The 25,185-nt window shown below is 40.5% G+C and overlaps 1 protein-coding gene and 1 pseudogene across 9 annotated transcripts in view; both read right to left on the bottom strand.

The window, feature by feature from the left end:
• The window catches only part of Evi5 (ecotropic viral integration site 5), a 213,307-nt gene that overhangs the window by 160,769 nt on the left and 27,353 nt on the right, over positions 1-25,185 (bottom strand). Inside the window, exon 1 of one of the 9 annotated variants that reach the window (XM_013514416.1) lies at positions 15,554-15,781. The exons of the other annotated variants lie outside the window; for them this stretch is intronic. The gene's annotated coding sequence lies outside the window, so the exon portion shown is untranslated. Of the gene's footprint in view, positions 1-15,553; positions 15,782-25,185 lie in introns of those variants that run through there. 9 annotated transcript variants of the gene reach the window in all.
• On the bottom strand, positions 15,125-16,644 carry LOC106148509 (annotated as a pseudogene).

The following is a 25,185-nucleotide window of genomic DNA, read 5'->3' as shown; positions in this document are numbered from 1 at the left end:
TTTACTGCCATACATCTTTTTCTCATGGTGATTTTAGAGGGACTATCTTCAAGCCAATATAAATATTTCATAAAATATCTGGCCATTTTCTAACCAGTTGGGTATACATCCGTTGCACAGTAAGTCACTTCACATCTTTCAGCAAGAAGGCCATGGATGTAGCTCAGTGGCAAAGCACCTTCCTGGTAAGTGCGAGGCCCTGAGTTCAATTCCCAGTACCAGGAAAGAAAAAAAAAAAGACATGTACTCTACATCTTTCAGGATGAAAAATGCTTCAGAGTAAAGACTGACACAACTCAGTGGGTACAAAATGAGAATCTGCTCTAAGTAAAGAATCTGCTCTAAGTACTTCTCTGGGGTGAGGGCACCTCATTTCTACTCAATTTGTTTTGTTTGTTTTTGGTTTGGGGAGGTCTTTGAGGGGTTTGTTTGTTAAAGTTTGTTTGAGGCAGGGACTCCTTATTTGGTGCAGGCTGGCCTCAAACTCTAGGCAATCCAAGCTGGGTGTGGTGGCGTACACCTGTAATCCTAGCACTCAGGAGGTTGAGGCAAGAGGATCATTGTGAGTACGAGACCAGCTTGGGCTACAAAGCAAGCTCAAGGCCAGCCTGAACTGCATAGGGAGACCCTGTCTCAAAAAAAAAAAAAAAAAAAAAAAAAAAAAAAAAAAAAAAACTCTTGGCAATCCTCCTGCCTCAGCTCCAGAGTACTGGGATTACAGGCATTCGCCCCCACACTCAGTTCTCCTACTCAATTAAGAAAACTATCCCTACGATTCAGGGGAGCTTTTTTCATTTTTTAAGTAGTACTGGTATTGAACTCAGGGCCTAGAACACTTTAGCCAGTAAGTTAGGTAGTGAGCAGCAGAACTAAATCCCCAGCTTATACAATGAATTCCTAGGGAATAGGTTCCAACAGCTCACACTCCTTCCCCCTTATTCTCAAAAAGTGTGCTTCACCAAGCAAGGCAGGCTGGCATTTCAGTTTAACCCAGATACCTTTTGCATTTGCTTCCTTCTTTTTTGATCATTTTCCTTCATGCTTTTCAAAAAGCTATCTCGGCCGGGTGCGGTGGGTCACACCTGTAATCTCAGTGCTTGGGAGGCTGAGGAAGGAAGATCACTGCAAGTTCAAGGCCAGCCTGAGTTGCACAGTGAATCTGAGGCCAGCCTGAGCTACTTGGCAAGACCCTATCACAAAAAAAACAAAAAATTAAAAATTAAAATAAAAAATAAAAAAGAAGCTATCTTGGCTCTTACTATGCTTAATACACATTAATTCTCTTAGCAAGAATTTCCCTCTTGCCTTGGTCGTTTACAACACCAACAGCATGCTGTGTACCAGGAGGCTCCTCCACTTTTGCCATGGTAACATTTGCATGGCATTCCTTTTTTAACAGTATCCATTGCCCTGATGTCTACAATATCACTCTTTATATAGATTCACATATATGTGGCCAAACTCAATGTTTTCTAAAAGGCCTAGAGAATACATATTGGGTTCCTTTCACTTTTCTCTTTGTGGGTCATTTCAGCAAATTACTAGAAGATGGTAGTTCTAGCCAAAAGGAAACTCATCATGTCCTGTTTTTCCTTTAACTCTATTTTTTCAAACTTTATCCTGCTGCCTATGAACCTCCTTCCTTACTCTATGAGTAAAGAGACATCATGGAAGCATAATAAATCTGACAGTGTAACTATATCACAAAGTTCCTGTTTACCTCATAGAGGTGTTACACATTTACTATTTGAAATAAACATATAGTACTTTGAAAATGCTAAACCTATCATTAAAAAAGGTTAGCAATCACAATAAAGAGTGAGATATTATATTATTCCATTCTTATGCCCAGAATAGGACACAACAATGTCCAAAACAGGGAACTCTAAAGACAGAAAAATTAGTAGTTTCCATGGGCCAGGGAGAAGCATGGAGAATAGCTTCTATTGGATAATGAGTTTCTTTTGGAAGTGATGAAAATGTTCTAGAAGAGGTTATAGTGACAGCTTCAAACCTTGTGAATATAATAAATGCCACTGAATTGTATACTCTGAAGGGGCAAAGTTTGTACTATGGCAATGGTGGCAAACCTACATATGCTGCAGCAGGCCATGTGTATTACTGAAAGCTCTAAAAGGTTTGCCATCACTGCCATGGGAATTATATGTCTCACTTTTCTAAAAGCTTTAGCTACTACTATAATATTTTGAGTAAGATTTTCCTTGAGAAAGAATCTAGCTACTATCTCACTTTATGAATTATTAGAATTAAGGATGTTGGTAACTCCCCCCACAAACAATAACTATTTTTAAAGATTCCAATTTTAGATCCAAAATTATAAATGAGAAAAGGTCTCAGCTACAGTTAATGACTTCCAGAATCTCAATCCTAAGGCACAACATTCCCCCTCTGGTTTAAGTGCATTTTACTAATCACAAGTCAAATGTCTGATAGATCTCTAAATATCAAATGTCAAATTCCTAAAAAACAATGTGTAGTATGGCACTAAACATTTCATAATGTCTACATTTCAGCTGTAAACAAATAATTGTTTTCTCTTTTTAGATTCACCATTTTGTACCCCAATCTTTTTCCTTTCCTTAGAGCAGTGGGGTATTTCCTATTATTTTTTCATACCTGTTTACAGAAATAATGCATACGGTAATTTTTATAATATAATTAGCATTTGTTTACATACAGTTTCTCTATATAAGAAGCTTACAATGTATCAATTTACAATCTTTCTTCAAAAAGTACAAAAACCAGAGGAATGGCTTTTAACACAGAAGTTCAAACACTTTCAAAGGCTAATGAGGACTCAAGAGACTTTTTCCACCACCACACCAGAGTGCAAAACCATTTTATCTTGTCTCTTACTGGCTTCTCCAAAGTGCCTGCTACTCACTCCAACTTCTCTAATCTGTGCGGTACTCACCCTCCTCTCTGCTTCCTTCTGTTCTCTTATCTCTCAACAATTTTCTTACTCTTCTATTCCCACAAAGCTGTCCTTTACTAGAGCACTGCCAACCAAAGGCTCATTTTCCTTCCTTGATATAAGCAGACCAAGAACAGTATACAGGCCAAGAGCTTCGTGTAATTTTCTGTTGTACTCATTTTTACTAAGTGTCAGTCTATGAAACAAAATTTCAAAGAGGTAGCCAGCATGCATGTAAGCCCAGCATCTGGGAGGCTGAGGCAAGAGGATGGCCACGAGTTTGAGGACAGCCTGGGCTACAAAACCAAGTGCAAGGCCAGCCTGCACTACATAGTGAGATCCTGTTTCAAAACAAAAACAAAATAAAAAATTCAAAGAGGAGAGAGGGAGAAAAGCATCAGCAAGCGCTCTTTGAAGATTTAAGGTATGCCAGACATTGTTCTACGCACTTTATACGTATTATATCATTTAGTCTGCTCATATTTACTGAGTGTTTACTATATAAGCCTCTATGCAAAGCATGGAGGATGCCACATTAAAGGCAACCCTTACCCTGTTAATCTTTGCTACATTTCATACAGTTCCATGGAAAAGTGTCTAAAATAGCATCCCAATCACACCTTTAATACAGTTTCCGGGCTGGGCATATATAGCTCAGAGCCTGCCTGGCAAGAGCAAGGTCATGAATTCGATTCCTGATACAAAAAAAAAAAAACCAGTTTTCACATAATATGATTTTCAGGAACTCTGTAGTACAATTGTAAACAGCCTTCTATGCTACCTAATTTCTATACTCGGTGCAACTCCCATTTATGTGGTACTGCACAGGTTTAGCAAACAAGTTTTAAGAGGAGAGGAAAAAAATATCAGGAAGCATTTTTTGAGCATTTAAATTGTGTCTGGCACATTGTAAGTACTCTTTATGTATAGTCATTTAATCACTGAAATGTTAAGAAGCAGATGTTGTTTTTCCCATTTCACAAGTGAGCAACAATCCCAAAGACACTACAAAATTTAAATAAGGCCACACAGCACAGCACCTGCCTGGCAAGTGCAAGGTCCTGAGTTCAATTCCTGGCACAATCAATCAATCAATCAATAAAGGCCATAGCACTAGTAAGTCTTAAACATAAGATATGCAGGCTAGTTGGAGTTATTTATACTTAACTACTAGGGAGATTGAGCACAACCAAAACTTGGCAAAAGATGTGCTCATTAATGATTTTACGAGTCCATTTCACCGTGAGCAATCAGAAACCAGATTATAGTAGTCTGAAGAATGTCTGTACCTAACAAATTAAGAAACAGCAGTTGCAAAATATCCTCATTCAGCCATGATGACCCTTATGGGGTTTGGGGAGAGGCCTTGAGACAGGGTATCTTACAGTTACTTTTCTCATTGCTGAAACAAAATACCTGATACTCAAAGTTAAAGAGGGAAAGGCTTATTTAGCTCACCGTGTATACAGGTTTCAGTCCATAATTGGCTGGCGCCAAGGCAGTGTGGCACATAGCAGAAGGGCAACAGTTTAAGGCAGCCAAAGACAGCAAAAGCAACAAGAGACCTTAATAGTATCTTTCTGTCCCTTGCATCTTATCCAGACTACTGGGGTTAGAGCAGTACCAAACCAATCAGTGGACCGATTTAATAATCACATACCTTTAATCCCAGCATCACACACACTAGACTTAGCCACCTCTGAAAAATCCCTATGAACACATGAGGCTTGGGGGTACATCTACATACAAACCATAACACTATTTTGCTATGCAGCTCAGGTTGGTCTTGAACTCACTAGCCCAGGCTGGCCTCGAACTCACAGTGATCCTCCTGCCTCAGCCTCAAGTGCTCAGATTATTGTATAGGCATGTACCACCATGCCCAGCTATAGACCTTTACTTCTTGATAGACTGATAGTCGAAGGCTGGAGATTCCAGCAGATTGGTCAGAATTTTACTCTACAACAAATCTTACTTTCCAAAGAAAGGCTCAAAACCCAGGGCCTCCCACATGTTAAGAAAGCTCTCTGTAACTAAGCTATACCTCCAACTCTCATTTGATTTAAAAAAAAAAAAAAGAGAGAGGGGGAATCCCGCCCCTTCCCTCAATGCCTGTGGTGGGGGCGGTGGGTGCCGCTGGGGTCCTTCTGCACCTTCCAGGAAGCTACCTGAGGCTCGCCAGCTACCACATCCTCCCCCTCCCCCTCCTCCCTCCTCCTCCTCCTCCTCCTCCAGGCCCAGTGAGCACAGCCCAGTCAGGGCCAAGAGGTGGCTCCAACAGCATGGACAAGCGGGACATGGAGCCATGGCACACCAGATAGGCATCTGAGCCACAGAGGAGCTGAAGGAATCCTTTGCCAAGGCATAGGATAAAGAGAGATGCAGGTTGGGGAGGTGAAAGGGCATAGAGGGAAAGGGAGGGGCCCAGCAAGTACTTCAGCAGCTCAAGCAGAAAACCATCAACTATATCCAGCTAAAGCTGGAATTGGAGCAGGAGACCATCGAGCTGGTGCATACAGAGCCCACACATGTGACCCAACTACCCTTCTGGGTGCCCTGAGATGCTGCACTACTTCTTCCTCCATAAGCACAACCACGAGGGTAACCCCCTTGAGTATGTGATGTTCACCTACTCTATATCAGACTACAAATGCAGCATCAAGAGTGCATGCTCTATTCCAAACAAGAACCACCTCCTTGACTCCACAGGGCAGGACTTCCAGCTGAAGATCTCCAAGAAGACCGAGACCGGCAGTGTGACAGAGCTGATCGCTGAGTTCTTCTATAATGAAGTCCACCCCAAGCAACATGTCCTCAAGCAGGCCTTCACCAAGCCCAAGGGCCCTAGGAGTTAGAGAAGCCACAAGCACCTCATCCAGGGACCTGGTGAGGGTGGAGATGACAGCTAGGTGGCCAGACAGAGCTGGACTGGTGTGCAGACTATAGGGTTGCCTACCTTGGTTCCCAATACCTCCCTCCTTCCCAGCCTGGGCTCCAGGGAGGTGCTGACTGAAGGGCAAGAGGGCTGATGGCCGAACACCTGCAGCTTCCAAGGGCCACTGGGCCAGCACTTTGTGACCCTTCCGTTGCTGTCCCTGCTTCTCGTATGTGTGTCTATGGTGCTCAGGGCCCTCTCTGGCTGGGTCAAGGGTCCTGGATCAGATCCTTGGCACAAAACCGGCCTTCAGAAGACCTGAGATTGGGGTCCCAGCACAGCCCAGAAGCCCCAGCCACAGTGGGTGGGCTGAGTTGGGCTGAAGCAGGGGTCGCTGCAGGACAGGATGGTTAAATGTTGTATTTTCTAAAGAATAAAATATTTTTAAATTTAAAAAAAAAAAAAGTAAATGGGTACAGTTCAGATACCTGGGCTTTAAAATTATTTTTTGCTATTAGTGGGTTAGCTTGTTTTATAATACGAGCTATTTGAATGGCTGAAGCAAGAGAATGGCAAATTCAAGGTCAGCCTGGTCACTTTAACAAAACCTTGCCTCAAAAATAAAAAATTTTTTAAAAGGCTGAGCCAGGCTTGATGGCACATGCCTGTAAATCCAGCACTTGAGAGGCTGAAGCAGGAGGACTGCTGTGAGTTCAAGACCAACCTGCAATGCAAAGTAAGACCCTGTCTCAACCCTCCCCCGCAAAAAACAAAGGATGGGAATGTAGCTTGGTAGTGGAGCACTACCTAATGTGGGAGGCCCTGGGCTCAATCTCCAATCCTGCAAAAAATAACACTTTAAAACAAGGGTAAAGAACAAAAGCAAAAATAGATAAAAGGGATTTCAAACTAAGAATGCTTTGCATAGCAAAGAAAACAATCATCAGAGTGAAGAGACAATCTACACAAAGGGAAGTAACATTTGCAAACCACTTCTCTAACAACAAAAACAATCCAATTAAAAATAGGCAATTCCTATCGATATTTCTGAAAAGAAGAAATACAAAGGCCAAGAAAAACCCAGAAAATGTTCATCATCACTAATCAGGGAACTGCAAATCAAAATCACAATAAACAGATCCACTGCGTGCTCCTGATACTGGTAATTTGTGTCTTCTATCCATGGTACGGGCCAGCAGGAGGCACACTGAGTGCTGCAGGCTGAACAAATACGGATTCAGCCTCACAGCCTCCTTCTGAGTATATAGCCAAAGGAAGTGAAATCATCATATTAAAGTGATACCGCAAGCCATGGTAGCACACACCTGTAATCCCAGTGCTGAGGCAGGTGGCTTGCAAATATGAAGCTAGTCTGTGTAAGTTAGTGACTTAGTGAGACCCTGTCTCAAAATAAAAATAAAATGTAAAACAGGGGATAGGGATGTTGTTCAGGACAAAGGCCCTCAGTTTAACCTCCAGTAGAGAGAGAGACAGAAACAGACAGATGCAGAGAGTGTAATCCCATATTTTGAGGCACTATGCATATAAATAGAAAGTAGAATAGTAATTACTAGAGGCTAGGAAGGGGGAGAGAGTAGACAGGAGCGTTAGGTAACAGGTATCAACATGGTTGGGTGGGAGGAGTAAGTTCTAGTGCTATGCAGCACCACAGGGTGACAACAGTTTACAACACCTACTGTATATTTCATGAAGAACTGGAAAAGCATTAGAAGGTTCAAAATATAAAGAAATGATAAGGAGATCCAAATGGTAATTACCCTGTTTTAATCAGTACACATTGTATACATGTACTGAAATATTATACTATAACATGTAATATGTAAAATATGACTTGTTAATTAGAAAGAAATAATAAAATTTAAACTATGTGAACAAACATTTCTCCAAAGGAGATACACAAATGGCCAATAAGCATATGAAAAGGTGCTCAATGTTACCAATCATTAATAAAATGTAGACCAAAACTACCATGAGATACCACTTCACATGAACTACTTCCAGAACACAAAATAACAAATCCTGGTGTTGTTAATGGAAAAGAAAGTATTATGGCTACTGTGGAAAACACTATGGTAGGTCCTCAAAAATTAAATACATATAGAATTATAAAATTCAACTCTACTTATGAATGTATATCCAAAAAAATCTAAACAAGCATTTTAACAGGTATCTATACACCTGTGTATAGCTGTTAGGGAAAGGGTTAAAAGTGAGAATCCATAAAGTGCAGGTGTTTAGTGAAATGACCTTGACTTCTGTCTTTCTGCAGGGAGGCTGACTATCTCCTGAGAAAGGAATGTATAGAGATAACTATTAATATACACAAAGAACTGACCATTCCCTGGCTCTAGTCAAGGCTGACAATAATCCTTTCAGCCACACAGGCCTACTGGCACCAAGTCACTTTGTTTAAACACCGCACTTTTGTGAACACAGCACAAACTGGGTACAGTGCAGTGTTTTGTCTCTCACCTGCCCAAGGCACCATCTCACAGAATATCCTTCCCCAGAGGATTCTCTATCTTTGGTGCTGTCTCCTGCCTTGTGTGTGGTAACGTATTATTTGACTATGCTCATATCTGCTATGCTTTTATAATAAACTTGCTTTTATCTATATAAAATCATGATATGGCTCTTCTCTGTTAGTATGGATATGAACCTCAACTTTCTGTGGTCACGTATGTGTGGCTCCTTGCTGTTACAATAGCAGCATTATTTTTAACAATCAAAAGAGGAAAATAACTCAAGTATTCATTGATGAATGAATGGATAAATAAAATGCAGTATATAACAGGGGATATCATTTAGCCTTTTAAAAGAGAACAAAATTCTGATCATATGCTACAACACAGATAAACCTTAAAAACATTATGATTTAAAAAGCCGGTAACAGATATGACAGATTTTGTGTGATTCCATTTATACAAGCACCTAGAGCAGTCAAATTCACAGAGATATACTGTAAAATGGTGGTTGATGGAGACCACTATGAAGCAGCACTAAGCAGGACTTAAATTAACCAATTGGCTTTTTATGTTTACTTGTGAATCTGTCCAAAGCCTAGGCCACTTGTCTGGAAGTGGGCAATGGACTCACAGTAAGTGAAACTCTGTCAGTCATTAATCCCCACTAAAGCTTGTAATGGTGGATGAAGCTGGAAAGCCTCAAAGGATAAGACAAGATCACAGCCAAGGACACCTGGATCCAAGCTCATCCAGATAAAAACTACAGCCTCAGGCATCTCACTCCTGGGAGGATTAACTTAATCCTTATTAAGGATTAATTTAATACCTTACTTGGAGAAGTCCTTCAGTGGTTCTGCCCTTCTTGAGTACTCCCCTCTCTTCTTCTGATAACCAAATAAATACAGGCCACCCAGAGAAGGTCTTGGGTCTTAACTCCAAAACAATCTCGAATTCTGTGAGAGGGCTTGGATCCTCCTGGAACCCTGAAATCATTCCATTTGCCTTTTTATTTAGCCTTTGCCATACACTCATTCAAGAGATTGTGGACCTGATCAACCCACAATAAGTAAGGGATATTATTAACCTGATAGGTGGCTGCCAGAGGAGGAGGTAATGAAGTCTTGTTGAATGGGTACAGAGTTTCAAGCTAAGATAAAAATTTCTAGACAAACTGGTTGTGGGGTCCCAAAGCAATGGGAAGCTGGAGAGAAAAAGCTACAAAGAATGGCTTTCACCCCAGATAGCTCACTTGAGATGTTAGTAAGAATTGCCTCCTCAGTATTCTATAGCCATGATGAGGAGGAGGCCAAGGAGAAAAAACAAAGAGACTGAGAAAAAGCAGCTGCTTTTGCTGCACCACTAAGAGAAACAGATCCCAGGTCTGATTCCTGGGGCTCCAAGAAGAACTCAACAACTGCATTCATCTGCTACCACTGTTAAAAGCCAGGCCACCTCAAGAGGAACTGCCCTAAGAGGCCCCATGGGCCATGCCCTGGATGCAAAGGAGACCACTGGAGATCTGTCTGCCCTCTGAGGTGGAAGCCCCAGAGCTCAGACCCATGCTACCAGTTAGTCCAACAGGAATGAGAAGGCTTGGGGCATGGTCTGCCTTCTCCCTCTGGCCAGACCGTCATCTCCGTCAAGGAGCCCTGGGTAATCATGACTATGGAGGAACAAGAAAATAACCTGTTGCTAGACACAGGTGCAAGTCTCTCGGTCCTTCTTTTCAGTCCTGGCCTTCCTTCCAGCCCTCATACCTCAGTGAAAGGAGTCACTGGTGAGGAGGTAATATGCTATTTTTGACAACCCTTAGGCTGTAACTACTTATTAGATCCTTCTTGCATATCTCTGTCTTCCTGAGAAACCACTTTGAAGATACCACCACGTATTACAGCAGCCAATGATCTTTTCCTACTAATCTATCCATAACTGTGGAAAGTTTGTAATGTTCCTATCCTATTTCATAAATGGATGTATGTTTATTATTATGTGTTTCCTACAACAACCATTGAGAATAGTTAATGATTTTTCAATAGGTCACTCATGTATAGCTCTATTTATTTTCTTTAGAAGCCACTTTGAAGATACCAAAGTATAGTACAACAACTCTTGATAATCTCCTACCTCTTTTGTCTGTAACTCACTATTATTTGTCTATTTGTTTTCCTGAGAAACTATTTTGTAGATAACAATATGTAAAACAATAACCATTGATAATTTCCTACCATTTTGTCTGTAATTTGCTAAGTCCCCCCATTATTATGTTATCCTTCTTTTATTCTTTAAAATAAAAAAAAAAATTTCTAGACAAAGATAGTGATAATGGATATACAAGAATGCAAATATATTTAATACAACTAAATTATACACTTAAGATGGTTAATAAAATAACCATTATGTTTATTGACCACAATGGAATTTTGAAGGGAAAAATACCATTTTTCACTCCTGATATTAGTAATTTATGTCTTTTCTCCATTGTACAGGCCAGCAGGAGGCACAGAGAGTGTTGCAGGCTGAACAAATACTGATTCAGCCTGACAACCAGATCCCAGCCTGAACTTCAGTGGAACTGAAAGTGCAGGCATGCTGGGAATATCCGCTACCCTATGTAAATCTATGCCTGGCTTGCTGAGATTAATCAACACAGATCTGAATCCTGCCCACTTTGTCGACCATTGACAGCAGAAACATGCTTTGAAATGGAGTTTATTTTTCATATTACTGAGGGCATATTTACTGTACATAATTTTCTTAGTTTAGATTTTTGTTATATAACCACAAATCTAGTTCACATGGTTAAAGGTGGCAAATTAAAAGTTAGCAGTTTCCAGGCTGTCTTTGATGCTGTCATTCCTGACTGTACTACTTTAGCCAAGGTGACACAATTGTGCTGATCAGTTGCTCCTCCTGGTATGCCAAGACTGAGATTCCCTAAGGGACATAAAAAATGCTATTGGCCAGTGACAAAGAACCAGGGGATATGGCAAATAGGCAGCAACTTCTCATCTCCAGTGAATTTAAGGGGTAGAATCTTGCAACAGACTCAAAACCCAAACACTAGCTACATCTGAAGACATCTCTAAGAAGTAGTCAATCCCTATATGTTCTAAATACTAGCAATAAAGCTACTCCCCATAAGCAATTTACAGGCATATACTACATCAAGGCATATAATGAAGTAAAGCCCATCAGAATCACAACAAGTTTATCAACACAAACCCTCAAATCAAGGAGAGTTTGAATTATTTCAGGTTCTAAAAGAAAACAACTCAGGAATTAAACTAAAAAAACAGAAAATGAGAAGACATTTAAACAAGATGCAACCCCAGACTTCCAGCTCACCAAAGGTAAACTGGGGGGCAGTGAGATAGAACAATTCAAAAACCACCCACCTGAACTCTCTGAAGTGGTAACCACGGAAGTAATAAAGCAGATGAATGAGGCTCTAGAAAAAAATCAAATCAGAAATAATTGCTCATATAACTATCGAGATGGTTGACCATAATGAAACATATCATTAGTGACTCTAGAACAGATACAGATTAAAAAACTAGGGGAGCTTAGGAAAATGATGGAAACTATGAACACCCAACATAGGAAAGAAATGGAATCCGTGGAACAGATTCAAGCAGATATCCAGAAGGTTAAAAATTCCACTGAAAGTATATGCAGCAGAATGAGCCAATGTGAGGACAGAATATAAGAACTAAAAGACAGGACTGCAGGTAGTGATCATGAAAAGAAAGATGTCTTAAAAACAGCAAGAGACTATGAAAAATCAATTCAATAGCTGCTAGAGGATATAAAGAAGAATAACCTAAGATTGATGGGAGTCAATGAAAAAGCAGGAGACAGTGCAAATGATATTGAAAAAACAACTGTTCACAGACATCATGGCAGTTAAATTCCCAAGCAGGGAGAAAGAATTTGACATGCAGTAAGTGAGGCATCTAGAACTCCAATTAGGCATGATTAAAAAAAAAAAAAAAAAAAAAAAAACACTATACCAAGGCATATAACGGAGTAAAGCCCATCAGAATCACAACAAGTTTATCAACACAAACCCTCAAATTAAGGAGAGTCTGAAGTATTTCAGGTTCTAAAAGAAAACAACCTACAAAACAGATTGATGTACCCTGCACCAATCTCTCAAAATTGATGGAAAAATAAGATATTCCATGACAAAGGACACCGGAGGAAATTCAAGAACACTAAACTAGCACTCCAAAATATTCTGAAGAACATTTTAGAAAGAGATAACAAGGACTACAATTCCATGAACCACAAGAAAATGAATCCACCAGGCAAAGGAAGCAATTAAACAGAGGAGAGATAAAAAGGAACCAACAAGAGAAAAATAATATGACAAGGATAAGTCAATACATATCAGTTATAAACATCAATGTTAATGGTCTCAATTCACCAATTAAAAGAAACAGACTGGCAGAAAGGATCAAGCAGCAAGATCCAACAATATGCTGCATACAAGAAACACACTTAATTCAAAAAGAAATTCATAGACTGAAAGTCAAAGAGTGGAGAATACTCCATGTGATAGGCACCCAAAAAAAAAGCAGGGATAGTTATTCTATTTGTAGAGAAAGTGGATTTCAGGTCAAAACTGATTAAGAGACACAAGAACATCAAACTATAATTTCTTGGAGAGGTGAACCTTTTATTATTATCTTTACCCCTTATAAATTTTTTTTCAAATCTGCTGTCTGTAATTTACATAGTGGCCAGGTATGGTGGCAGAAACCTGTAATCCCAGCACTCAGGAGGCTGAGGGAGGAGGATCACCAAGAATTCAAGGCCAGCCTGGACTACACAGCAAGACCCTATCTCAAAGAAAAACAAAAGGAAAGAAAATGAAAATGAAATTCATAGAGTTACACCAAATTTATTTTGATTATTTAAAAACATCCAAAAAGTAAAATGAAATAAACTGTCTCCACACATCCACCATCACATACACACAGAAAGAAAAAAAGAGAACAGGTTTGAAGGTCATCTGGTAGTTTCCATTTTCTGGCTCTATTTTTGGCCTATGGGCATTTCCTTCACATTCTTGCAAATAGAACTTTTCACTTAAAACAATGTCTGTGAAGGCCAGGGATACAGCTCAGTGATACAGTACCTGCCTGGCAAGTGCAAGGTCCTCAGTTCAATTCCCAGTACCAAAAAAAAAAAAAGATGTCTAGGTGCCTTACAGAAGTTTTTCAGCTATGTAGCAAACCCTATTACTGAAAGCTGAAGTCCTATAGGTTGAGTTATTTTTTATTATAGGACTTCTCAGAGACATTACTATATTATAATACACTATCTAAAGTAGAAGTTAGAGGAATGTACTTTCCAAACTTGTCTAGCCAATAATCCTTTTATCACAGTTTACTGCAAAACTTAGTCTAAGAAATATGCTGTTTCCAAACAGCACTCCTTCTTTGAGAAATCTGTAACTGTTTGTTCAGTCATACCTTCCTCCCCTGTTCTTTGGTACTTTTTGTTTATATTAAGTATTTTTACATTAAGAACTGTGTGCTTCTTCTCAGATACTTGATGTTATCATGTAATAAACTGCATAATGCCATCTGTTGCCAAACCACCCTCACACTGCTTTATTAACCGTTAGATGTACTGCCTCTCAACTCCTTAAGACATAAGAGCATTATTTCATATTCACCTTGTAACCACAAGAGAATACAAGAGATCAAAGAAAAACCACACTTTCATGAATACTCCTGATGCCATGAAAACAAAACTGTGTGACTGGGAGGCACAGAGTATTTTCTTCATGACATTTGATTAATTTTAATTATTAAAATAAGACAGTCAATGAATATACCTCCTATTCTAAATTTTCCTCTGCAGCTATATATACTGATCATAAGATTGACTATCCCGTGCTTCTACCACCAGTAGTACAAACTGCCTAATGGGACAGTCAAGCACATACCACTGGTGGGTTTTTTTGGTTTGGTTTGGTTTGATTTTTTGTCTTTTTGAGGCAGGGTCTCCCTATGCAGTTCAGACTGGCCTTGAGCTCACTTTGTAGCTCAGGCTGTTCTCAAACTCGTGATGATCTTCCTGCCTCAGCCTCTCGAGTGATGGGATTACAGGCATGTGCCACCACACCCAGCCTACTGGTGGTTTAGCTGGCAGGAATATGTTAAAATACCATACTCGACAAGAATGGGGTCATGAGTTTGATTCCCGGTACCAGAAAAAAAAAAAAAAGATACCATACTCAGGGCAGAGGATATTGCTCAGTGTCATAGCGCCTGCTGGGCAAGTGCAACATCCTGAGTTCGATTCCCAGTACCACACACACAAAAAAAAATACCATACTCATTTACCAAAATAATTAACATATAAACTAGAATGATGGACTCTCTGTTGTTTACAAAAAAAGTACAAATGGGCAAAACAAGCAAGTACTATATCATTACCTGATACAAGTGGAAGGAAAAAAAGCTGTAATTTTTTTTCTTCTGGCTAGTAATATATTTGTACTTTTATATTTGTTTTCCCTCCAAGTTCCAGGGAAAAAAAGTGAAGAAACTATACAATGCAAACATTATGAATAGTCTTGTGACAAAGACATCTGGAATATAAGTACTGGGGCAGTGGTGGTGAACCAACTGCACACATGCCACAGCTGGATGTTTGCTATCACTGAAAGCTCTAAACGGTTCACTATCACTGTAGTAGGGGATAAATGTAGGGTTTTACATTAGAATCTAGATTTCCTTTTGGAAGCTTACATTAAATTTTCTGCAAAGTAAGTAACCTCCTTTTCAGATTTTAAACAAATTCCATTAAACAAATCTATTTCCATTTTAAATCACATACATGTGCTTCGTGATCAAAGGGATGAGAAACACTAGGTAAGGCCTAGTGGGTGGTACCTTCTTCTAGAGTAGGTAATGGAACACCTAGTTCAATCTCTAAAGAACTTAAATCAATGAAAATGTAATCTAGACTTCTATGAAAGCTACCATCTGTGTCAGCAGGTTCACCACAAGCCCTTTTCAGTTTGAATAAATGCTTGAGAAATGTTGCATCTTTCCTCTTCCCCATTGAAAGTCCAATCTTCATAATCTTCTGGAATGCTACCATTGATGACAAACCAATACGTTTCTGTCCATGGCATTCTATTTTAAGTCCCCACAAAATATAACAGATAATGAGAAAGCCAGGATACATGTTTAATGCATGTCAAGGCTACTGCCATCTTAATGAGATAAATGTACCCACCTTTTGGATGCCAGTAGAGATGGATATTAGCAACACATATCTTTTTAGGAAAGTCCTTTGTAGACAAGAACTTAAATCTGCAGGATAGGAGATCACTGGAGAATCTGCTCTTGAGCGGGTGGGTACAAAACTAGTTTCTCTAGCAGTTCTTTATATATAAGTGGGTCAGACTCCAGGACTTCCTAGAAAGAAACATCAAGGAGGCTGAACTTTGACTTTGGTGGAAAGTGGCCAGATCTGCATGCTGCTTGATTTGAAACACACCCTCTAGTCCAGATACCACGCTGTCTGAAAACACTGTGAGGTCAACCTCCAACCAACAGGTCAGGTCAGTGTTGTAGCAGGTGAGTTCCTTCTGAAGAAGGCTCTGGCAGTGGTGAGCTCCAGGGTGCAGCGGGCACAGTATGGATACAGCATAGTCTTTAAGAACTCGGTCTGGCCATACATGTCTGTCAGGATGTTGCAGAAGATGATGCAGGTGAGTGTCCTCTGTCACTTGCTTGATGTAGAGTTGCTGTGGTCAAAGTGCAGTGCCAGGCCCAGCTTCCATCAGGCACACTCTTTCCAATCCAGATTCTACTCAAAGGGCTGCCCACTGCCTGGAATGCAATGAAGCTTGAGCCATGGCCCAATGTCAGCACTGTATGAGGTGTAAAAAACTCCTGCACACCTTTCTGGGTCTAGGTAGAAGACAGCTAAGAGGAAGACAATGAAGAGGGCCCCAGGCTCCACAGCTCCAGGTTTGGCTTCCTTGTACCAGCAGAAGAGACGGGATACCCCAATTCAAAGCTGAGTTTGGGTCACACCAAGAAGCCCATCGTGACATAGTGAGGCAAGTGCAGCTCAGTGAAGGGTAGGTTGCACTCCACCTTGTACGTGACATCGGCGATCTGCACCACCACACTGTTCTGCTGTGCGTCCACAACGACATCCTCAGCCACTACTTCCTCTTAATAATGAAATTTCACCCAGCTCAGAGACGGCAGTAGGCTTGGGCCCAAACCCTGAACAGGCCATGCTATTGCTTGTGTTGGGTGAGTTCTTCCTGCCCTTCTTAGCCTTAGTGATGTCAGCATGCCCCACAAGGCCATGACCACAATTGGCTGAGGACCCAACCCAGTGGATCACTTAGATCGTGCTGTAGGTTCTGGTGTCTGTCAGTAGAAACGACAGGCTTAGCTGGGTTCTGCGAGCATACAGTGCACTACAGCTCCTCCATCATGCCCACCACAGCTTCAGTCATTGCCTCAGCCCAATGCACTGCTCCATAGCCCTCTAGACTCCCTGAACCATGTCACAGAGAATCTCCACATGATCTTAGCGGCCCAGCAGCTAACAAGACCAGAGACCAAGACATAGCCCAGCGACAAGTAAAAAGGCTATCAAACTTTAACAACACATCCATAATAGACCATTTTCCAAAGATGGTTTATATTAGTTTCCTAGGACTGCCATAATAAGGTACTGCAAACCAGGAGACTTAAAACCTCAGAAATACACAGTCTCACGGTTCTAAAGACAGATTTTGAAAATGAAGGCATCAGCAAAATTGTTCTCCCTATAAAACTTGTAGGAGAATCTTTACTTGCTTCTTCCTAGCTTTTGGTGGTTTGTAATAATCACTGGGTATGCCTGGTACACAGATGCAGCATTTCAGTGCCTTCAATCTCTGCTTCCACTACATGTGGGATTCCCCTCTTGGGGATTTTTGTCTTCTCCAAGTACTTTGCAACAATCCTACTTCCAAATAAGTTCCATTCTGAGGCTCAGGGCTTCAACGTATCTTTACAGAAGATACAACTCAACCCAGAAAATAGCCATATGTCCCTATCCCACACCTTTCCACGAAGTGGTGCAATCTATGTGCCCTTCCCCTGAACTGAAGCAGAGATTTTTCACAGACTGAACCAATATTACACACCAAACATGATATTAAGTCCACTCTTTGAACTCAGTTGTGATGCTATTAAGAAGCCCAAATTAAAGACTGACAATGTACCTCAGTGACAGAGCACTTGCCTGGCATGTGCAGGTCCTGGGCTCAATGCCCAGCAATAAATAAGTAGGTAAATAAATAAGACCCAAACTCTCCCACACAAAAACCACACGGAGTTACCTGTAATCCCAGTACTCAGGAAGCTGAGGCAAAAGGACTACCACAAATTCAAGGCCAGTCTGGGCTATATAGGCCAGCTTGAACTACATAAGAAAACCTGTCTCAAACAAACAAAAAAGAAGCCACATGGAGAGTGAAAGTAGAGGTATTTATTCTGGCACCTTGTTGAGGTGCCAGCAACAACCACCAGACATGAATATGAATGTACTTCCAAAAGACTCCGGGACCCAGCTAGAGTCAATCTCTGCTTGTAAGACTTTTTAGCAGAGACCAGACACTGTGCAGCACAAGCCACCTTCCTTATAGTATTCTGTTCATATTCCTGGTGCTCCCTTCAGCACCAAATATATTAAAACTGCTCATATTCCTGATCCATGGGAGAAATGCCCTTACTAAAAATGATTACTTGAAGCCACTAAGTTTTTTATGGTGGTTTGTTATACAGTTATAGCAACTATACAGCTCATGAAACAAAATTAAAATATGTAACAATGATTAAAATAAACCCAGAAAAGTAAAAGTTTAAGGTATTAGTAAAGATACCAGATAGAACCTATTTTGTTTAACAAGGAAGAAAAGATTCAGATACATAGTTGAAGAAAGAAAAACAACTTTTTACTTGCCTAGGAAGTGCTATAAACAGGCACAAGGATGGTATACTAAGAAAACGTAAATATTAGAATCAGAAAATTACATTAATGCTCTGGAGGCCTAACAATAACATTTAATTAAGTTAGAAAAACATATAATTGATTTGGGACTCAAAGTCAAAATGCATATAAACCTACAGTATAAAGTCAAACCATGTCATTACTTTTTTACTGTTATTAAAAATGACAGTTTAATTAGCATGCTAAAATAATGCCAAGAAATAAGATCTTAGGGAGTGTGACAGCACTCACCAGCAATCCTAGCACTCTAGGAAGGTAAGACAGGAGGACTACAAATTCAAGCCCAGCCTGGGCAATTCAGCAAAACCATGTCTCAAAATTTTAAAAAGAAGGCTGGGTGTGCTGGTGCGCACCTATAATCCCAGCACTCCAGAGGCTGAGGCAAGAAGATCACCATGAGTTTGAGGCCAGTTTGGGTTATATAAGCAAGTTCAAGACCAGCCTGTACTACATAGCGAGACCCTATCTCAAAAAAATTGAAAAGTACAAGGGCAGAAAACATAACTCAGTGCAAAGGTCCCGGGTTCAATCCTCAGTACTTACTCCAAAGTTCAATTCCCGGTACCACAAAAAAAGCTTGTAAAAATGAGAGAGTGTTCACTGTATTTTTATTTTCACCAAGACAAATTTCTAAAATAGTCATAAACCTTTCAGTAAAGATATCAAGAAAGCTTACTTAGTTCAACGGCATAAACAGTTTCTAAGATCCACACCAATAATCCCTGCATTCTGAGAAGTTGAGGCAGAAGGGTTGCAGCCTAGGCAATTTCGCAGAACACTGAGACAGTTTTTACAAAGGGGGAAGGGTCCTTGTTCAATGAGAAGGCCATGGGTTCAATTTTAAGTACTGCCACCCCCAAAAGAAAGAAAAAGATTAATTCACACCCATAAAAAGAATGAAACACTGATATATTCTACAACATGAACTAATCCTAAAAATATGCTAACTGAAAGAAGTCTATCACAAAAGGCTACATATTAGGCAAGTGTGGTGGAACATATTTGTAATCTCAGCATCCAGGAGCCCAAGAGGCAGGAGAATTTTGAGTTCAAGACCTGCCTATGCTATACAACATGAACCTATCTCAAAAAGTAAAACTGATTATGAGCCAGGCATGGTGGTACATGCCTATAATCCCAGCACTTAGGCTGCTGAGCCAGGAAGACTGCCACAAATTCAAGGCCAACCTAGGCTACACAGTGAGTTCAAGACCAGTCTGAACTATTATACATAATGAGACCCTATCTCAAAGTAACAAAAATAAAACTGATTATGACAATGACTACATATAAATATACAAAAAGGGAAAAGAAAGCCCTGAATTGTACATTTTAAATATATGAACTGTCCGGGGCATGTGATTTATATATTAAGCCTGTTTTTACCAGCCATGTGGCACACACCTATACTAGCACTCAGGAGGCTAAGGCAGGAGGATGACAGTGAGTTAAAGGCTAACATGAGCTTTATATTAAGTTCAAGGCCAGCCTGAACTAGGAGTAAGACTTTGTCTCAAAAAAATAAAAAAGAAATGAAATTTTAAGAAAACAAAAAAAAAGCCTGTTTTTAAAATTTTATATCATGACATCAGACTGAATGGGTAAAACCTAAAAGCAATTCCTCTGAAATCAGGAATGACCTAGGCATGACGTCATATGCCTGTAACTCCAATACTGTGGGAAGATGAGGCAGGAGGATCACAAATTTAAGCCCAGACTGGGCAAGTTAGTAATTTAGCAAGACCTTGTCTCAAAAGACCCCCACATTTCACAAATCTGCAGAATTATTTAAATTGTTAATATGGCTATATTAACAAAAGTGATTTCCAGTTTCAGTGCAATCCCCATGAAAATTTCAGTAACATTCTTGAAGGAATAGAAAAAAAATCCTAAAATTCAAACACAGATACAAAAAAGCAAGAATAGTTGAAGCAATCCTAAGTAAAAAGAGTAAGTCTAGCTGGGTGTGGTGGTGCATGCCTGTAATCTCAGCACCCAGGAGGCTGAGGCAGGAAGATAGTTGCGAGTTTGAAACCAGCCTGGACTACAAAAGTGAGCTCAAAGCCAGCCTAAACTGCACAGTAAGACCCTGTCTCAAAAACACACAAAAAAGAGCCAGTCTAGAAGCACAATATCCAATTTTAAATTATCCTACAAAGGCACAGTAATAAAAACAGTATGGTACTAGCACAAAAAATAGATTATGCTCTACCATGATGCACAGACCAGAAAACAGAAGGAGAACTGCTATGGCTTACATCCAGAATGTCCCCTAAAGTCTCATGTATTCAGAGATGGGGCTTTAGAAAGTTGACTGGATCATGAGGACACAATACTCATGAGTGGATTGATCCACTGATGAGTTCATAACAAAATGTGCTTTTGGAAGTTGGGGCCTGGTTGAAAGAGGTACGTCACTGGGGTTGTGGGAGGACCTAGGCTTTCAGAAGCCATATCTCCTCCCCAGCTCTTTCTCTGCTTCCTGGCTGCCACAAGTTGAGCAGCTTTCTTCCACCATGATGTTTAGCCTTGCAGCCAGCCAATCATGGATTGAATCTCCTCAACTATGAGCCAAATTAAACCTCTTTCTCTTTTAGGTTATGAGTATGATGTATTATGTCCTGGTGTTATGGTTTATATCTGGAGTTCCCCCCAAAGCCTCATGCAGTCATGGGGCAGGCTTCTAGAGTTTATGATTGATTCATGGATGTGAGTGCCAAACCCGCCCCAGGGTGGGTAATTTGCATATAATGTAAGGGAGAGAAAGAGGCTGCTTGCTGCAGCTCCTCCCCTTGTGCTCTTGTTGTTTCTGCTGTCTTCCTCTGCCATGAACTGTTGCCCTCTGCCATGTGCTACTCTGTCTTGGAGCCAGCCAAGTAAAAATAAATCTCCACAAATTATGAGCTAAATAAACCTTTTCTTCCTTAATTTTGGGCGTTGGGTATTTTGTCTCCACAACAAGAGAAAAGTAACCAAGACACATGGCAACAGAAAACCTGACTAATACAACAAACTCACAGAACTCCATCCATCTGATTCTGCACAAAGGATCTAAAACATGTTGGAAAGGGGCCAGGGATTTAGCTCAGCGGCACAGTGCCTGCCTGGCAAGTGCAAGGTCGTGAGCTCAATTCCCGGTACCAGAAAACAAACAAACAAACAAAACAGAAAAAAAAAAAAAAAAAAAAAAAAAAAAAAAAAAAAAACTGAAAATAAATAAATAAATAAATAAAACATGTTAGGAAAAAGACACCATCTTTAACAAATGGTGCTAGGAAAACTGAACATCCATATGTATAAGATTGAAACTACATCGTTATCTCTTCCCCATACAAGTATCAAGCCAGACACAGTGGCTCATACCTGTAATCTCAGGCTGGACTATACAGTACGTTCAATGCCAGCCTGAAATGAGTATCTAGAGTGCCTCTCAAAAAAAAAAAAAAAAAAGGGGCTGGGGATTTAGCTCAGCGGCAAAAGCGCCTGCCTGGCAAGCGCAAGGTCGTGAGTTCAGTTCCCGGTACCGGAGAAAAACCAAAAAAAACAACAAAAAAAAAACAGGCCACTGTGTTTCTTCTTGCAAGGTGGCTCACCCTCACACTGTAGGGTGTATTTCTTTTCCTACTTTCACTTGGCCCAAACTCACTCTACAGAGCCTGTTTATTTTCCTACCTTTAATAAAACTTTGCTACCATTTGTGCTTCTCTCAACCAATTCTTTGCTCAGGACAGAAAAAACCTAGAAACCACCTCCAGAAGGAGGCTTCAACACTCCAAAATACAGGAACATATCTTGGCAAGCCAGCAAGAATAGGCCCCAGAACAACCCATGGGAAACCTCATGAACCACACCCCACAGATTCCACCTACTTTGACACTTGATCAGTGAGAAAGGTTTGGCGCAGTCAGTTTAAAAAGGAATAGCTCATCCATTACTGCAATACAGTTTGAGTTCAATATGAACTAGAAAGTGATGCGAGAAATAAGTACAGGATGGCTTATCATGAGACTATTTTTCAGTTAAATTATTTCTGCTTGAAACATAGAAGGGGGAATGAAATCTCGTATATTCAGACTTTTGTGACCCTTTATCTCAAGAAAAGCCCAGAAACTACAGTAGTTAGGGTGGTCCTCAAGAAAGAGATATCTTTGATGATGCTGTCCATGGGTCTCCATCTGTCTCTAAGACAGATTATGGGTCTCTCCCATATGTTTAATGAAGACCACCACCATATGAATTCTCCTCAACCTTCTCCTCATAATCCTCATGCTTCTTTTCTTTAACACAATCGTAATACCCCAAGGTAGTTGGAGAGCACATAGTAGGTGGTAGGTAGGACCTACAACCCCTTTCAGCAGGAAGTAGCTATATAAAGATGGAGACTTCAACTCCCTCAGTACCCCATAAAGAATTACAGGAATAAGGGGCTGGGGATTTAGCTCAGCAGCACAGCGCCTGCCTGGCAAGCGCAAGGTCGTGAGTTCAATTCCCGGTACGGGGGGGGGGGGGGGGGATTACAGGAATATGTCTCTCAAGGAGAAATGAGACAGAAGATAGATTAGGGCATGGCAAAGCTGACTAGAGAAGTAGGCATGACCTGTTAATTACAAAATCCAAGGTCACATGGACAGAATAGTTCCCAAAGCCCTGCACATGGGCCTCAAGCCCTCATAAGAACACAAGTAGGTTTTCAATAGGATGGCCTAGAGCTGGAATCAGCCTGAGGAATAAGTGATACAAAAAACGACAGTCTACATTGAGTTTTTGCAAAAATTCAAAGTGGACTGTCTTTTTGCCACTCTCCTGAATGGTGGCCCATCCTCACGCCGTAACGGTGTACTTCTTTGCCTACTTTTACTTGGCTCAAACTCACTCTGCAGAGCCTGTTTCTTTTCTTACCTTTAATAAAACTTTGCTAACACTTTTTGCTTGTTTTGCCCACTTCTTTGCTGAGCAGAGAAAGAACCTAGAAAACAACTTCAGAAGGAGATTCCAACACCCCAAAATCCTGTAACAGGAGAAGGGAGTTTTTATTGAAAATAAAAAGTGGAATACCTCCTGGAATGAGTGGCCACATGGCCACCTGACCGAAAGCTAATTATAGATAGAGTACAGGGATCACTCAATTGTTTAGTGATCACCTATCACAGGTGGCTCTACAGATTTAAAATGACCAAATGGGACTCAGGCTTTTAACCCAGTTCTTCGACAATGCAGGGTTTACAGGAAACTGGGATCTCAGAAGGAACTGGTTAATCTGCGTTATATTTCCCTCCAAATTCAGAAACTTATACAGAGTGGCTGCACCTCCCTTTAATAGGGGATGAGCTGTACTCCATGCTGCCTGAGGAAGTTCACTCTTTGTCCAAAGTCCTATTTCACTGTCCATTCTTAATTTTTATCAATAAGACTGCTCACCCAACTATCTCAGGCCCTTCTACTAACTAGCTACTTTACTCATAAACTATTCATAAACTAAGTAAACTATTTTCGGAGCAATACATCAGCATCAAAAGAGCCTAGCTGGCCTCAGATAGGCGGTCCCCTTCTTATTCCCACCAGCATGTTCCACCTTGAGCTATGATGGGTATCCACTGCAGAGAGCTCCTGAGAAACAAGGCAAGGCCAGAAAAAGGGCCACCTTTTTGCCTATCATGTAATGCACATTCCTGGGAAACCTGGCACTAAACCATTCTTAAACAACATGCTTCTGGGTCAGGTTTTAAACACAGCACAGCAGATCCCTTGCAGCGATCTAATGAAGTTCAGCCCTTGCTAGGTGTGGTGGTGCAGTCCTACAATCCCAGCAATGGAGAGGCTGACTGAGGCAGGAGAATTGCCAAGAATTAGAGGCCAGCCTGAACTACATAGCAAGACCCTGTCTCAAAAAAAAAAAAAAAAAAATTAATACAAAAAATGCCATTTTGTATATCACCTTACAAAAACATTTTAAGGTATAGAATAAAATGTGTAAACCAATATGACAAGAGAGAGCAATACTTATTGAGGTCTATCAAATATAAACTGTTCTTTCTGGCTCTGTCTCCAGGTTTCATTCTTTCTCTCACTTCTCTTGTCTCCATTTGTTTCTCTCTGTCTCCCTGACTCTGTCTTTATCTTTCTTTACACCCTGTGTATCTGTTACACCCTAATGCTAACATACATACAGAAGCAAACACACATGTAAACACACACACACACTCATATTCACACATACTGTCAGGATGGAAATACTCGACCCAACTTACCTAAAATAAATCTCATTAAGGTAGTCTCCACACTGTTAACCACTAAAATCCTTTAATGATTACATTTCCTTGATACACGTTTTTAAAATTAATTCATTATTAATACATATTTTCAACTTGCTTATCATTTTAAAGTGAAGCCAGTGTGGTGGCACATAACTGTAACATCAGCACTTGGAAGGCTGAGGCAGGAGAAGTGCTGGGGGTTCAAGGCCAGCCTGGGTAACATAGTGAGTTCAAGGCCAGGCTGAACTATATAATGAGACCCTGTCTCAAAACACAAAAAATAAACAGAATTAAAATTAAAATCTACATTAAGATGCATACATTAATCAACTGTCAGATAATATTATGTTTCAAATAAAATCCACTGAAACCATGAAAAAAACACAAAAATACATCAATTCAAAATAGACTAGGGGCTGGGGATTTAGCTCAGCGGCACAGTACCTGCCCAGCAAGCGCAAGGTCATGAGTTCGATTCCCAGTACGGGGGTGGGGGGGGGCCAAAACAGACTAAAGGGCCAGGCATGGTGCCACACGCCTGTAATCCCAGCACTTGGGAGGCTGAGGCAGGAGGATCGTTGCAAGTTTGAG

The sequence above is a fragment of the Chinchilla lanigera genome, unplaced genomic scaffold (assembly GCF_000276665.1).
Source record: "Chinchilla lanigera isolate Chin_1 unplaced genomic scaffold, ChiLan1.0 scaffold00022, whole genome shotgun sequence".
In the NCBI taxonomy this organism is placed as follows: Eukaryota; Metazoa; Chordata; class Mammalia; order Rodentia; family Chinchillidae; genus Chinchilla; species Chinchilla lanigera.
This window is presented reverse-complemented; position numbering and strand designations above follow the sequence as displayed.